This window comes from Symphodus melops (assembly GCF_947650265.1).
Source record: "Symphodus melops genome assembly, chromosome: 4".
Classification (NCBI taxonomy): Eukaryota; Metazoa; Chordata; class Actinopteri; order Labriformes; family Labridae; genus Symphodus; species Symphodus melops.
In genome coordinates this window covers 15,772,815-15,787,031 of record NC_136694.1, presented here as the reverse complement: position 1 = coordinate 15,787,031, position 14,217 = coordinate 15,772,815, and the positions used below count along the sequence as shown (strand labels likewise).

Genomic DNA, 14,217 nt, shown 5'->3' with positions numbered 1-14,217 from the left:
TATATAAGATAATGTGTATCCACTGATAGATGTTTTTATATTTGATTTAATTAAGGGAGTTTGACAAATTCAAGTTGATCCTCCAAATCTTAAGCTGAATCTCTGAAATTTCCTATTCGAGTGTCTTCACTGCAAACTGTCTTTTCAGTTTGATATCACGCATTTATTATATCTTCCCTAGCATATTTTAACTGATAAGACTATTACTTACGCCCCACTGATTAGTTAAAGTCAAATATGAAAACAACCAAACTTTCCTGCATTACAGTTTTTTGAGTGAAACAAACTTGTGCTGTGGCTCCCTCTACTGGCCAACTGGGGATGTGTTTCACAACTGGCTACTCAAAGCGAATAATATAGTTTATTCCATTCAGCAATTGTAAAGCTATTGACCCTGTGTGATACTAATATCATAAACATGCATGAATACACTATTTACCAAGAACATTATTACATTTACTGCTGTTGGACAGCTGGATATTGGTGTAGCCTGCACTGTTACATGCCTTTGTGCCACTGCTCATTGATTTCCTCATCACTTATTATGGTAAATTATGCATCAGTTGTCTTTAAAAAGATTTACCATTAAAAGAAGAAACATTGCCACACATCAGAATAAATGGCCCATTTTAAGCAAAAGAAGATAAGCCAATTAAACACTAGAGGGCCTCAGAGAGTTGTTTTGTTTTATTGGCTCTAACCTAAATTCATTAAAATGAGACAGATGGGAAACCACTGAAAAGTCATTTTGAGTCATTTAAGAGTGGATTCTCTTAGTCATCTGTCTGAAAAAGGATTCAATTATTACTACACACCCATTGAACTGTAGATCAACAATTCCCGACTGCGACTATCAACTTCATTTTCCTTTCATCTTTCAGGGCAGATAAAAAAGCTAAATCCAAGTACTAATATTTTTAATAAGTGTTAGATCTTTATTTGACACATTTTTGCCTATATTACAGATTTCACCTACGAAAATACTGTGGTATTGTATTAATAGGCAAGGCAAGTTTATTTATATAGCACATTAACAATAATAATAATAATAATAATAATAATTGAAACATACTGTATATTGGTTAATAGAGGTTGAAGGAGGGAATGATAAGTGCTTGAACACTATTGTAAAATTTATACAGTAACAGTGTTTTGATTGTTGTTCTAGTACATACAGGCTGTTTGCTAGATACCTTATGGCTGAAATATATAAGATATCATGCCATTGTATCAAAGAAAAGAAGTTGGATATGTCATTTCCAAAGCTTTCAGGAAATTGTTCTTTAGCTTTTATACTAAGGGTTTGGTCAGAATAAACAAGTGAGCAAGAAATTACAGATGATAGCTTTACTCACTGACTTAGAATTGCCCATTAGAAAAGCCAATAAATATATTCAAATTATGGATGTATTTATGCATGCATGACCTTTAAATAAAATAAACAATGTTGGGGCCCATTTATATTACTTTATATTTTGGGTAGTCTGTATATTTATAGGATACAATGTCAGATTTATCTAAATAGGGTTTTTACCTTACTTACAGCAAACTAAAGAGTGCCACCATTAGTCTGCTAACACAATAAGCTCAAAGGAGAATTTTGTCCTCTGCTTGTACGTTGCAATCTGATGAATCCTTTCTGCAAGCACAAGGGGAGAGGGGTAGGAGGTTTGTCGCAGTAGGAGAGGGGAGGAATCAGAGATGGATTCTCCAAACAGCAGTTTGTTTTTGGTTTTATCTGGTGCTCAAGCGCGACATCTACTGGATCAAAAAGTCGCACATGCTTACTTTAAAAAAGGTCCTCAGAGGGACTTCTTCTGTAAAATACCAAAGATCATGTTCTTAGTGATTACAAGAAAGTGAAGATCCACTCAAAAAATATCAAACAATTCCATGTAGAGATTATTGAACAGGACCTCACGGTGAGCAGAAACACATGTTAAAGATAAACATGTTTATGGTGACTGTGAGCTATATGATCAGGTCATCTGTCATTTGAAAGAAAGAGACTGTATTACAGGGGCTGATATGTATCTGCAGACACAAAGAGACACACACAACTCTTGTAAAAGCAGCTCTGAGTGTCAGTCTTTGTAGTATTTGCGTGTCAACAAGGACTTAAAAGCCTCTGAACCCTGCTGTTACTGAGAGCTATGGGACAGTTTGAAAGGTAAAGTGGTATAATCTTAAAAAAGGGAAAAACAGGAACACGCCCACAATGTGCTTATTATGTTGGTTGAATCAGCTTAGTAAAAATGTTGGAGATACTTGTAGTGAAAAAACATTTCTTGAATAGTGTTGATAAAAAGTAGGTTTTTTCCTACACAAAAGTATGTTCAGAGATACAGACGAGAAATTGAAGAAAAGAATGGAGGAGGGAACAATGTTTAATTCCATTGTTTTCTTTCAGGACATCAAATGAACACTCAAGTGTTCCATCATGAGGCTTAGACTTAGAATCATCCAGAACATGATAGACCTTCGAGCCATAATGATGCAGCGCTCACCACTGCTATTATTGAGGAAATGAACCGAGCCAAACTGGTAATTCATCAAAGACAGTTCTATTGTGAGACTGTTGAGACATGTTAGAGCTCTGTTTTTAGAAACCCTCTATTAATACCAGCTGCAGGATTCTGTCTGAACCTCACACTCCCATTTCCATTCAAGGTCTATGGGAACACAAGCCAAGGTTGGGAATGTCAATTTGTTACAATAAAGGAAATTTGGGAAGCCACGATATCAGAGCATCATTCTCTTACATAGTTTTAAGGAAGAACATTTCCTAATGTTGTATCATTGTTTTGAGAAAACAAAAGCCATTTCAAGGGAAGTAAAACATCTTTGAAACACAATTTTGGAAACAGATGAAAACTCAAAATCAAAATTATGAGACATTCCTCCTCAATTATACTATATGGTATTTTTTAATTGAATGAAGCCGAATGAAAATTCATAATTTGTGGCAGGCTGCGAGTCAATCTTCAAAGTGTTTCTCTGTTAAAAGTCTTGGCTTACATTTGAATTTCAAAGCATGAATGTCAAGACATTTTTTCACAACTACTTTTGCAAATGTTTTTAAAATATTGTCAATAGAATAGAAAAGGAGATTAAAAACATTGACTATCAAAGCCCCTAATCTGTTGAAGTACATCCAGTTGTGAGGTTATAGAAGGTCACATAGACCATAATAAAATATGTATAGAAGATTTTATTAAGCACAATAAAGAAAATAATTTATTATCACTGTACAGAAAAAGTATGTCTTTAAAACTTTGTATTTACTGTTCGCAGAACTTATAATTATGCTTACAGGGCTCTCTACCTCAACTTCATTTCTTAAAGGAAAAATACAATACTGACTAGAGTAATAAAGACCCAATATGAGTAAAAAAAAAACATTTTATGCTGGTGTCAGTGTATCCAAAAAAAACACACAACTAAACAGAATTAAAATTGAGCACTACTAATAGTTACTGAATAGTCTATTGTGAAACACATTCCAGGAAGTCTGTTTCTTTGAATGCAGGTTTTAATTAAAGCACTCTGTTCTCAATGTGTCATCCACCCTCTTTACTGTTTGACTCAATCTACTTGATGTTCTATTGCTCTCTTTTATGCAGCATGTGTAGTGTCTTAATATACCTCGTATACGTGCTATGTAAATACAAATACTGCTTGACAGAGAACAGCTGCTAAGTGCTCTCACTCTCTCTCAGCTGCGTTTGGTTTTATTCCGATATATGAAACATGTTACCATGTTTTTTATTAATATATTTTCAAATTCTAATCTTCAAAGAGAATTATTGTCTTTCAGAGATACCATTAGCGATAACATTATCTGGAGGTAAAATTAGTAGGCTGACACTAATAAATCATGCCATTATGCATTCCTGCAGCTTTTATAACATGTAGGGAAAATTCACATTTTCAAAAAACCGCATTTGCTTTCTTACCAAAAGGGAGCTGAGAGGACTGATCCCTCTTACATCTCCATCTGCAAAGTGCAAAGCTAAGCAATGCAGCATGCTAACCTAGCTTAGCATTAAGAATGGAGAATAGTCTGGCTCTTTTCAATCGAAAAGTTAAAGCTCATTAAAAAGATACCTGTACATTTGTCAGGTTTGTTCAAACTCTGGTGTTAACATTAAGGAATTTTTACAAGATTCTGTAATCTCTCGGAGTCTGACCCGGATGACAGTTTTAAAGACTGAACCAAGACTATTGGACCTATTTCTTTTATTATTAATTCTAGGGTTAGGGTTAGCCATTACTCTAAGTGCTGAAGATGAACTTTTTTACTCATTAGCTTTAATGAAATAATGGGAATCATACATTACATAGGACTTTTCTGTAGGGAACAGTTCAACCAAATTCTTAAAAAAGCCTTCACTTAGTATCAGCTGTTTTGAATTTGAGCCGATCTTTTATGATGATGGGGTTGGGACTTAAAAGAATGTAAAATGTCAGTCCTGTCTCATACATCCATTATCTACCCTACCATGCCTCCTCAGCCCCATGCCCACTTTTTAAAACATTTCTTAAAATGTTGTAGTGGGTGGAGTTAGGCTTAGACCTGGGGGTGTTGTTACCCTTTCTTTGACAACGAGGTCTGACATGAACTTGGCACAAGTAAAACAAAATTTGAAGAGCATTTTGACGTTCATCAATTAAAGCCTATCTGTTCTTCCCACAGCATAATCACTTACTGCTTTCAAACAGTAGGACACATTACAGTTTCTTACTTGCTTTCCAAACTTACTCTAAAAATAAACCTATTCATGTGTGAGATCTCATTGCTCATTTCCTCCTCTTTTACTGTAATTTCTGAATCCCAGAATTTCTAAGTCATAAAAATGTAAACTGCTGCACAAGTTCAATTTCTGTACAGAAATAATACACGACATACAGTATCTGACTCCATACATCACTACCATGCAATCTGTTCTGATCAAGATTTGGGCCTGTTGTATCTTCTGAAACCGTGTAAGTATATAGAACATCTTCAATTAAAAAAGTTTGGAGCTTATGTAGATTCTGCAAATGTTACTGATCCAATCCCATGTTCTCTTTCCATTACCTCTCTACTTTCTTTAATGACAGGTCTCTGTAATAAAGGTGAGTGTAGGTCACTGTGCTGTTTTTCACCTGGACAGGTGGTATTTAAACAGAGCTGCAGGCAACAGAAAGTGAGAGTGCCTCCGTGTTCAGCTGACTCTTTCTACATCGCGAGGACTGAGGGACTGAGGTAAAAGCTTGGAAATTCCTGCAAATTCCTGCAAATTCCTGCGTCACGATGAGGTACAACTTCAGAAATACAACCGGGGTCAAAACAAGGCCTGCAAGTCATGAGAGGAAAATGCAATGCGTCACAACTTTGTTGGATATTGAGTTGATGATAACAAATGGGAAGAACAACAAATAAACAGCTAATATAAAACTCTCAGATGGTATGCCCACCAGCTGTTTGTGTTTCAAGTTCAAGAAGAGAACATTTCAAATATGCAAACGACAAAAAGGAACACATGTCCTAACTTTGTCCCAATAAAATAAGACTTAAATTTAATTTCATGGCTTCTTTTAGAAAAGTACTGATGGTATTTTACAAGATGATAAGACTGTCCACTCCAAATACAAAAAAAAATCTGTAATATGTAAATTATATTCCATTTTAAAAGTATCAGCTTCCAACCATAACCCCATTAAAGAACATGTTTGCACCTGTTGATCGACAGCGGCTTGCCCATAGTTCATTTTCAATATTACAACAAACTACACTACATCGGTTATTATATATCTGGTTTCCTGGGTCCTACTGCCTGCCTCCCCACACTGAACCGTTGTATTAAAAGTGAAGCACATGCAGGCAAAGATATAAATGTCTCTCTGTTGACACATTGTCGAACATTTTGTCCCGGCTACAATAAAATGTTATTTTGTCCTACATATCAGATCCTTTATCATTTTTCTGCCACATTTTTTAACTGGGCTTGCTGAGCATGGAAGCTTGTTTTTATTAAATCCCCTTGATAGGATGTAGTTAAATTCTTATAGTAAAATCTACTGGAAACTATCAGCATAACCACAGGCCAGCAACTTAGTTTTGAACAAATCCACTGAAACTGTCTGGAAGGGGCCAACATGTTGTACTCGAGGGCATATGAGCAGAGCACACACGCTGGCCGCAAGATTCGAGCAGGTCTTGGAATAACTCCCCTTCTAACCTTTAGGCTCCTTCATCTAGTCTGTTTCTGATTAAGACAGAGCAATGTCAATTGATGCCGTGTGAAGAAGAAGAAGACGTTTTTAAGGTAGTAAACTGTGTGCAAAGTGCAAATTGAAGCAATTTAAACCACAAGTCATCTTGTCTCTATTGTCTCTAACCAACACAGACTGAAAAAGCAGAGTAAGGAGAACATAGTTTCTGGTGCTGGAATGTGTTTTTATTACTGCAGCATGGTTACAGTTTCAGTTTGTTGGCTGGTTCAAAAAGATCCAGAACTACACAACACATCTGCCTCGCACAAATCTTTAGACGTCAGTCTCCATGCGGGCCTGTTTACACAAGCCTCCTCTCTAAAAGTACAATGACATGGGACTTTTTATCAGTGGCTGCACTGGATGAAGTAACAATAACATACATCTAAACTGCAAAGTATGTGAGCCCTGACATGCGTGACCAACAAAATTAGTTACACTTGTCATCACTGCCACATGGCATCATTTTAACTCCACCTCTGACACACACACACACACACACACACACACACACACACACACACACACACACACACACACACACACACACACACACACACACACACATTCATTCAAAAAGTAATAAATGTAAAGATTATGAACATAGACCAGAAGGTTAAAATTAGCATGTTTAATTTTAAGGCTTCACTGTCTTGTAGCAACATGTATAATTTCATTATAATCCTTTGACAACGTGATTTAATCCTGTTAACCTAAAGGAGTTTAAAACGATATAATGCATAAACCAATTTTTTAATTAAATAAGTCTGTCCAATTTCCCATATTAGCATAGTGTAAGGCTACAATACACTTAACACATTGCAAAGAAAAAGTAAACAGTTTATCATGTGTACGTTAAGGCAGTCTTATAAGCAGCGCTTTATCATATTTTGCCTAAATCAAACGCGTAAAGAGACAATAAGGACAACATTGCTGTGAAAGAACCAGCTTTGTTTGTAGAATGAGGTGTGCAGGCATTTCCATGGCAACAATAAATAGAACATTAATTAACGATAACAGCGAGAAGCTGTTCTAAAAAAAGTCAGCTAGTCTATTTTGTGTTAAGGTGTATTGTAGAGGATGAGCCGAGAGAGGATGATGGGCAAAAAGATAATAGAACAGAGGAGTGTCTGTTCCAGCAGATGATTTATTATTATACACTGCAATATTAATATTATGAAGAAAAGATTTGCATTAAAAAAAAACAAAATACACACGATTTAGATGGCGATGCTCACAGCTTTAGCATGTTGATGTTTACTATTAAACCATCATTTGGCATTTACAGCATTACAGATTAATTTTAATTGTGACTTAAGGTTCGTAGTCTTGTTAATTTATTTATTAACTAAAGTATGAGTAAATTGAATATCTGCCCCTATTATCACACTGAATAAAAAATGAGAAGTCAGGTAGTCACAAACTTTCATCATGAAACTAACATGGATGGGTTTCAAATGTCAGAGCCACCTATTATTGAAGGTAATACTAAATTCAAACCAGCGCCCTGGTGTTTGCTGGTGAATTTTCTATGAAAAGTGTTCAGGGCAATAAGAAAATGTGTTCTTTTTTGCTATTTGGATGAATGCAAAGAATTTTGACGTTTTCACACAATCTTCAGCATAGCTGTTTTTCCCTCTTCATCATCCACTTTTGTTACCAGCTTTATCAGCTTCAAAGAAACATGAATTTCAATTTTCGTGTCACCCTTTTACCTCCCAGGCCAACCTGTTTCTTGTCATTGTGGTCACTCTGAGTCCAATCTATACTCTACCATAGACTGTAAAAATAATCAAATAAAATATAATATATAATATAATAATACTCTACCAGAAGCTATAAACCATAGCAACACTGGTTTTAGACTATGGTGCTTAAAGTAGTCCGACACCTACATCTGTTAAAACAGTGTTGAAGTCAGCCTCCTCTACATACTATGTTACAGTTCATCAAGTACATGTGATTGAATAATGGTTAATCCTGTATTTTCTCCAAAAACAACTTCAATTTGTGCAATGTTTACAGGATGGACTTGAGTCAGATAGGCTGAAAAGAAAAACATGTAAAGTATGCTCACTGTGACACCGTGGACAAAGTATTAAAAGCAGGTGATTGCTAATTTTAATAATAGCTACTATAGTCTTCACTCAACCAGAAGTTTCAGGGCTCGATCCTCAGCTAATGTCATCACATGTCTGATGTGTCCTTGAGCAAGACACTTGACCCCAAGTAGCTTGAGCTGCTTAGTTTGCAGCATGTAAATGTATGAATAGGATTGGTGATAGCTTACTGATGGGCACTTTACATAGCAACCTCTGCCATCTGTAGGCTATGTGAATGGGTTTAGTGTAAGCGTTATGAGTAGTCAGAAGATCAGAAACATATTACAGCCTTTCCTGCCAATTAAACACAAAAAATGGGCTTTGACCGAACCATTTAACATGATGGCCATTTTTTCCTTACATTATGTAAATTTGTGATTTCAGAGAACAGGGCCAAATGTTACAAAAATACTGAGAAGGTTCAACAAAAAAATGTAGGCTACATTGAAACAAAGACGAGAAGGCACATTTCAAGGTAAAACTACATGATAACACATGAGGAGAGCTTAATGTAACAATGCAGCCTCTTCGTAGCTAACATACTTAGCTAGCTATATTTACAAGGTCTTTAAAAAACATTTTCTGTATCATTTATCAGTTAATAGCTTGTTGATACTTGAATGGAGGTTGGCAGTGGGCCATGCACTTAAGGTAGATAGGGGATGGATAGCTAAATTGTCTTCACACAACAAAACCTGGCACCACGTTGAGGTTTGATAACTCTGCATTTTTAGATATTTGTAAGCGGGTTAAGATTTAAACTATTTTTTTCGGCCCCTGTAAAAAAATGCATGATTAGGTCTAACAAAAAATAATTAAAGATTAATTGTAAATGTTGTATTATTATTAACTGTAAGCTTGTTTTGGACCCGATTAAGCTATTTTAGGATTGCCCGAATCATGCCAAAATGTGTGTTTAGTTATTCAATTAACATCTAATATACTAAAAACATGTAACTGTGGGCTAGTCATGCAAAAACAGACAATTCATAAAATCATGTGATCCTGAGTGTCTCGCTTTACATGAATAAATAAATGAATTATTATTAGGATGTTATGTTTCTGTTCCACTTGGTAACATGCGTTGGTTACTGACAGGAGCAGGGAGGGACAAGAGGCAAAGAGAATGAGAGGTTGAGGGGAAAAAAAGAGAAAGGGAGAGCTTAAGACTCCCCTTCAGGCATCCCGAACAAGTCTGGACTGTTCTGCTGCTGCCTGTGTTCAGCCCACGCTCTTCAAGGCAGCCTCGGGAATCAGAAATAGCGTTTACACGGCTGCTGACAGTCTGCAGCGGGATGCACTAAACACAAGTTCACGTATTGAGCCGCAGTGCATGATCGTGGATTAGTTTTGTGGAGCATTTTGAAGTTGTTACATCGGTGACTGGGAATAACTTCTTACTTCTGTGTCCAGACACTTCACGGAGAGACAAGGCTGGATATGCCACAGGTGGAAAGGTGGGGAGCGGCAGACTGTTGCCAAGTGCACGGAGCAAAGACCCCCAGGTAAGGTGAAGCAGAGGCGAGGCGAGGAGGATCTATGCGAGGCTATGTAGGAACTTTAATGCACACTAATTCTGTGAAATTAAAAGCAATACTGCTGCTTTAGGGCTGAAGTTGCGCACAGTTTAAAAGTTGTATTTCTGAAGTAAAGGCTACAGGGACATAGCTTGGTGGTATGTCTGTGATATCGCTCATGGATGGATGACATTTAATTGACTCAGCAAGTATATGCTGGAACGATGATCTCTGATTGCCTGCTGTACCTATAGATGACTTATCTGAGCCAACACATCACTGCAAAGCCTATTGCTCTCCCTGCAGCAAGAAACACTTTGAACAAGACCGAGCAGAGCATTCATCCCCTCTCCTTCAAACTTGCTGACATTTAATCCTTGCTCAGTTTCCGTTACTATTCATCTTGGTTATAAGATAGAAAAAAAACATGCAATTCATTTTTACATGTAAGAATTAAGAACTCAGTAAAAGCTGTAATAGCCTGTAAGCCCACTCTTTTGCCCCAGCACACACACTGCATGCATTAGTCTAAATTACAGTTGCAAGGGGCAGTGGGGGGATACACCAGCACATGACCTCAGCTGAACCCATTTTGTGATTGGGCACTAAGCCTGCTACAGACCATGATGCTGCACAGGAAGGCAATCTCACTCCTCAGCTTCCTCTACTGTCTTTGTATCTTCATTGTTTCCATTGCCTGTCTCACTCCTGAGGGCATCGATGTCTTTGCTGTGGTTTACCTCACGCAAAGGCAAGAAATCCCCTTAAAATCTCGACACCCTTTATTATGACTGATTAGACTGTTTCTCTCTGCCCCACCTTAACCCTCCCTCATTTTCTCTCACCTTTTCATTCACTGCATTGCCGCAGACTGACTTGGTTAAGCTTTGGCGTGCCACCATGTTAGGGGATTGCAGTCTGGAATGATCCCAAGTGTGTCATCTGAGGAGTTCTGATACTCGTTACTGAGTGTGTTTGATGTGTTTCTGAGACCGGACATTTTTTATTTTCCCAGCTTGAGGTTTAGAAAGAGGACTTTGTTTTCACGCAAAGTTTAGATTAAAATATGTTATAAATAATGAGACATTTAAAACAATTCAAGGCATTTGTTGTGTAAGGGGACATTTGCAGGCTGCTGGTGCTTAAACGGCTCTTGACTGTGTTTATGTTAGATTTAACTATCTTTAACTGTGGAGTTATTGACTTTTCATCTCAGTACATTCATGTCCTTGAATGAGAAGCATAACCCATTGATGCAGCTATTCCTCTGATTAAGTCCATCTGGCTCCTTTTCATGATAACACAAATCTTGTGAAATACTTAAGCAATATTTAATCAGAAACTCTCTTGAGCTTGTTCCAACAAAGGGTCACAGAAGACTTTCAAAAGTTGCTGTTTTAGTACTTTAACCCAGTACTAACCCATCATTAGTGGAAGCAAAAGGTGCTGTACTTGACTTTAGGTTGGATGTCATAGGTGACAGGCTCAGTCCTCCCTGTTTTAGACTCCCAGACAGCCTCAGAGTTCAACTCCTCTGCCCATGTGACCTGCAGCTTGTGGCGGCCAGAGCATGAGCAGATTTTGGTAATTTACTGTGACATCCCACCCTCCTTTGACCCCTCCATCTCCCACATGTGTCACTGGCTTTCCCTAGGTGGATGTTGTGCTGGCTTTTACATAATTCTGCACTCTGTCACATTGCAGTGGTCTGTGGCCTGTCACCCCCCCTGGGAGAATGGCATCTGTACCAAACCACAGCCCTGTGATCCTGCCTAAGCTGAACTTTCAGAGAGCCAAGCCCAGACTCTGCATAGCTCCCACAAGAGGCTCTTCAAACAAAATTAAAAACGTCATTGATCCCCTTATTGGGGGACATGTGGTTGATACAACAGCTCAAAAAAGGATGAGTCCTGACCTTTAGGATGAGTCTTGGTCTGCTTTGTTCTGGCTTAGGAAATCTTTGATTCAAAAATGTTCATCTACTAAAAGAGCAGTGAAGAGCTACATCTACTCTTATATCATATATGTCTATACAAAGAAACACAAAAAGCCTTAAGGAAATCATTCTCTTTATGCTGTCAGTCCTGGTTTATTTTCTATTCATATTATTCTGATTAGGAGTAGCACTTCCCAGGTGGCCTAGTGTTGTGTGGCCAGTTACTACATCTTATTAAAACACCAGGTATAATGGGGCTGAAGGAATGTACTTCATAAAAAACTTGATTTATATGTAGGTGGTTAAGTTTCAGAATGAACATGTGATGTAGCTGCTGAGTTATTTAGTTCATCGTATATTGTAAGAGTTGTATTTAGAGCTGTTGTAATTCCTACTAAAGTATAATGAATAATATTATCTGGCAATGAAGCCATTTATAAAAAAAAAACTCTGATGTTCTGATTTTTCAGCAAAAAACAACAATTACAATCTACTTATTTTACCATACAGCTATTGTTTTTGCTCCAAAAAAGAAGCTGCTTGCTCAGCTCAAGTTTAACCCTAAGTGTCTTTCAGGGTTAATCTTTTACAAGGTTTTGAACTGGAGCTGAATACACTGCATAGCTCTTCATGTGTCCACAACAAACTCACCTGTTCATTAGAAATGATGAGGGCACTAAATAATGCAGCATCATTGTATACCTGTCACATTCCTCAGCAGACACAGAGAGACGAGATGTGCCCATTATTTGAATTTGGTCATGTTTTATTAAAGCTTCAACAAGAACCTGGCTCTGCAGTTATGATAGAAGACACATTTAATCTAAACAGGGTCTGCCAACCCTATCTAATTTACCCAATTGGTAAATTAGGGTATATAATTTTGTACGCTTACGGTTTAATGTAAACTATTACCAGCTTTACTTGTATGAGAACACAGATTTGGCAAGGACCTAAAATAGAGTAGGGTCTGTGGTTTGTTGATAAAGTGGCAGGAAGTTTAAGAAAGGAAAACAACTCCCATATTTTCTTCAGCTGGTGTTTTTAATGGCCTTTGAATCATTAAGGCCTTATAATTATGAATTGTTGAGTTAGCTCATATGGACCTGCTCAGAATAGACTCTGCTGTGGGTAGATACTGTGGTCTCAACACCGGGCTAGCAAAATGTAAACATCATTCCATTAGATTCCTTACAGGGGAAAAATGCACATAAAAGGTGTGCAAGCTGGTGTGGTTTGTCAAAAGCTAATTGTACATGATTTGATTTTATAGGTAGAAGTCCTAGAATAGGTATGTTCAATATTGAAAAGGGAAAGAGGCCTTTGGAACATATGAAACTGCCTGTGTGGGACAAAATGCTCAAACAGTAGGCTATTACAGTGGGAACAAACATTTAAGGGAGTTGATGACTTCAGGCTGTGTCTGAAGTGTTCATACTTGAACAAATTAAAAGAGAATAAGGACAGAAAATTCCAATGCCTATTATCAGTACTGCATACTTCGAATACAGGTACTGCAGTACTTTGTGTTGTAAGTAAGACTTTATTATTATAGTATGTATTGAGCACGTACAGAAACATACTGAGCCAATGTTTTTTAAAAAACAAAAAGAGCCCCCATACCTCGCAGAACAGTCATCCTGTGATCCTGAACCAAATATTTTTAACCTATTTGAAAATAAGCACTGTAATCAGATGAGAAAATGTTTACTGTGATGCAATAAGTCAGCAACCGGAAGATGCTAATGTTAGTTTAGCTTTGTTAAGCATAACAGTTGCCATGTGCTTGACAGCTCGCCAGCCTCTGTCCAGGGTCTGCTTAACAGCACTTCTAAAGCGAACAAATTCACATGCTATAACTTTTTATCAATTTAATTATTTTTTAGCAGTGGTCTTGTGGTTTTATGAAAGGTGTTCTGTCAAACATGTCTTTGGCTGGTTGTAGCAATTTAAACCACAGCATAATTTCTCTATTCAGTTTCGATGAAAACAGTTAGAGAGATGACCCTTGAATTATCCCGCTTTAGAACTCTTGGTAGGCTCACTGACTGAGTTACATTTGTACAGGACCAGACTAGCTGCTCCTCCTCCCTGTTTTATGCTAAGCCAAGCTAACAGGCTACTGGCTGTGCACTAGCTGTAAATATGACAGTGATGTTAGCGTTTTTATTTGGGAAAATATTTTAAGATTGAATGTGTTTCCAAAATGTCAAGAACAACAACCCCTTAATCTTTGGAATGTTTACCTTTGTGTGGTGGAGGCTGTAAACTGTTGCCATACTAGCTGTGATAAAAGTCACATACAAAAGGAAAACCCTTTAATGTCGTCTTGGGCCTGCTGTGAATGTTATCAAGCCTGTCAGCATGTGTCAGCTACAAATGTCTTTCATGTGGGCAGGTTCTA

At 37.4% G+C, this 14,217-nt stretch overlaps 1 protein-coding gene across 1 annotated transcript in view; it reads left to right on the top strand.

The window, feature by feature from the left end:
* Positions 1 to 9,535: 9,535 nt before the first annotated feature.
* The window catches only part of col7a1 (collagen, type VII, alpha 1), a 63,645-nt gene continuing 58,963 nt past the window's right edge, over positions 9,536 to 14,217 (top strand). The window contains exon 1 of the mRNA XM_079340721.1: positions 9,536 to 9,865. The gene's annotated coding sequence lies outside the window, so the exon portion shown is untranslated. The remainder of the gene's footprint in view (positions 9,866 to 14,217) is intronic.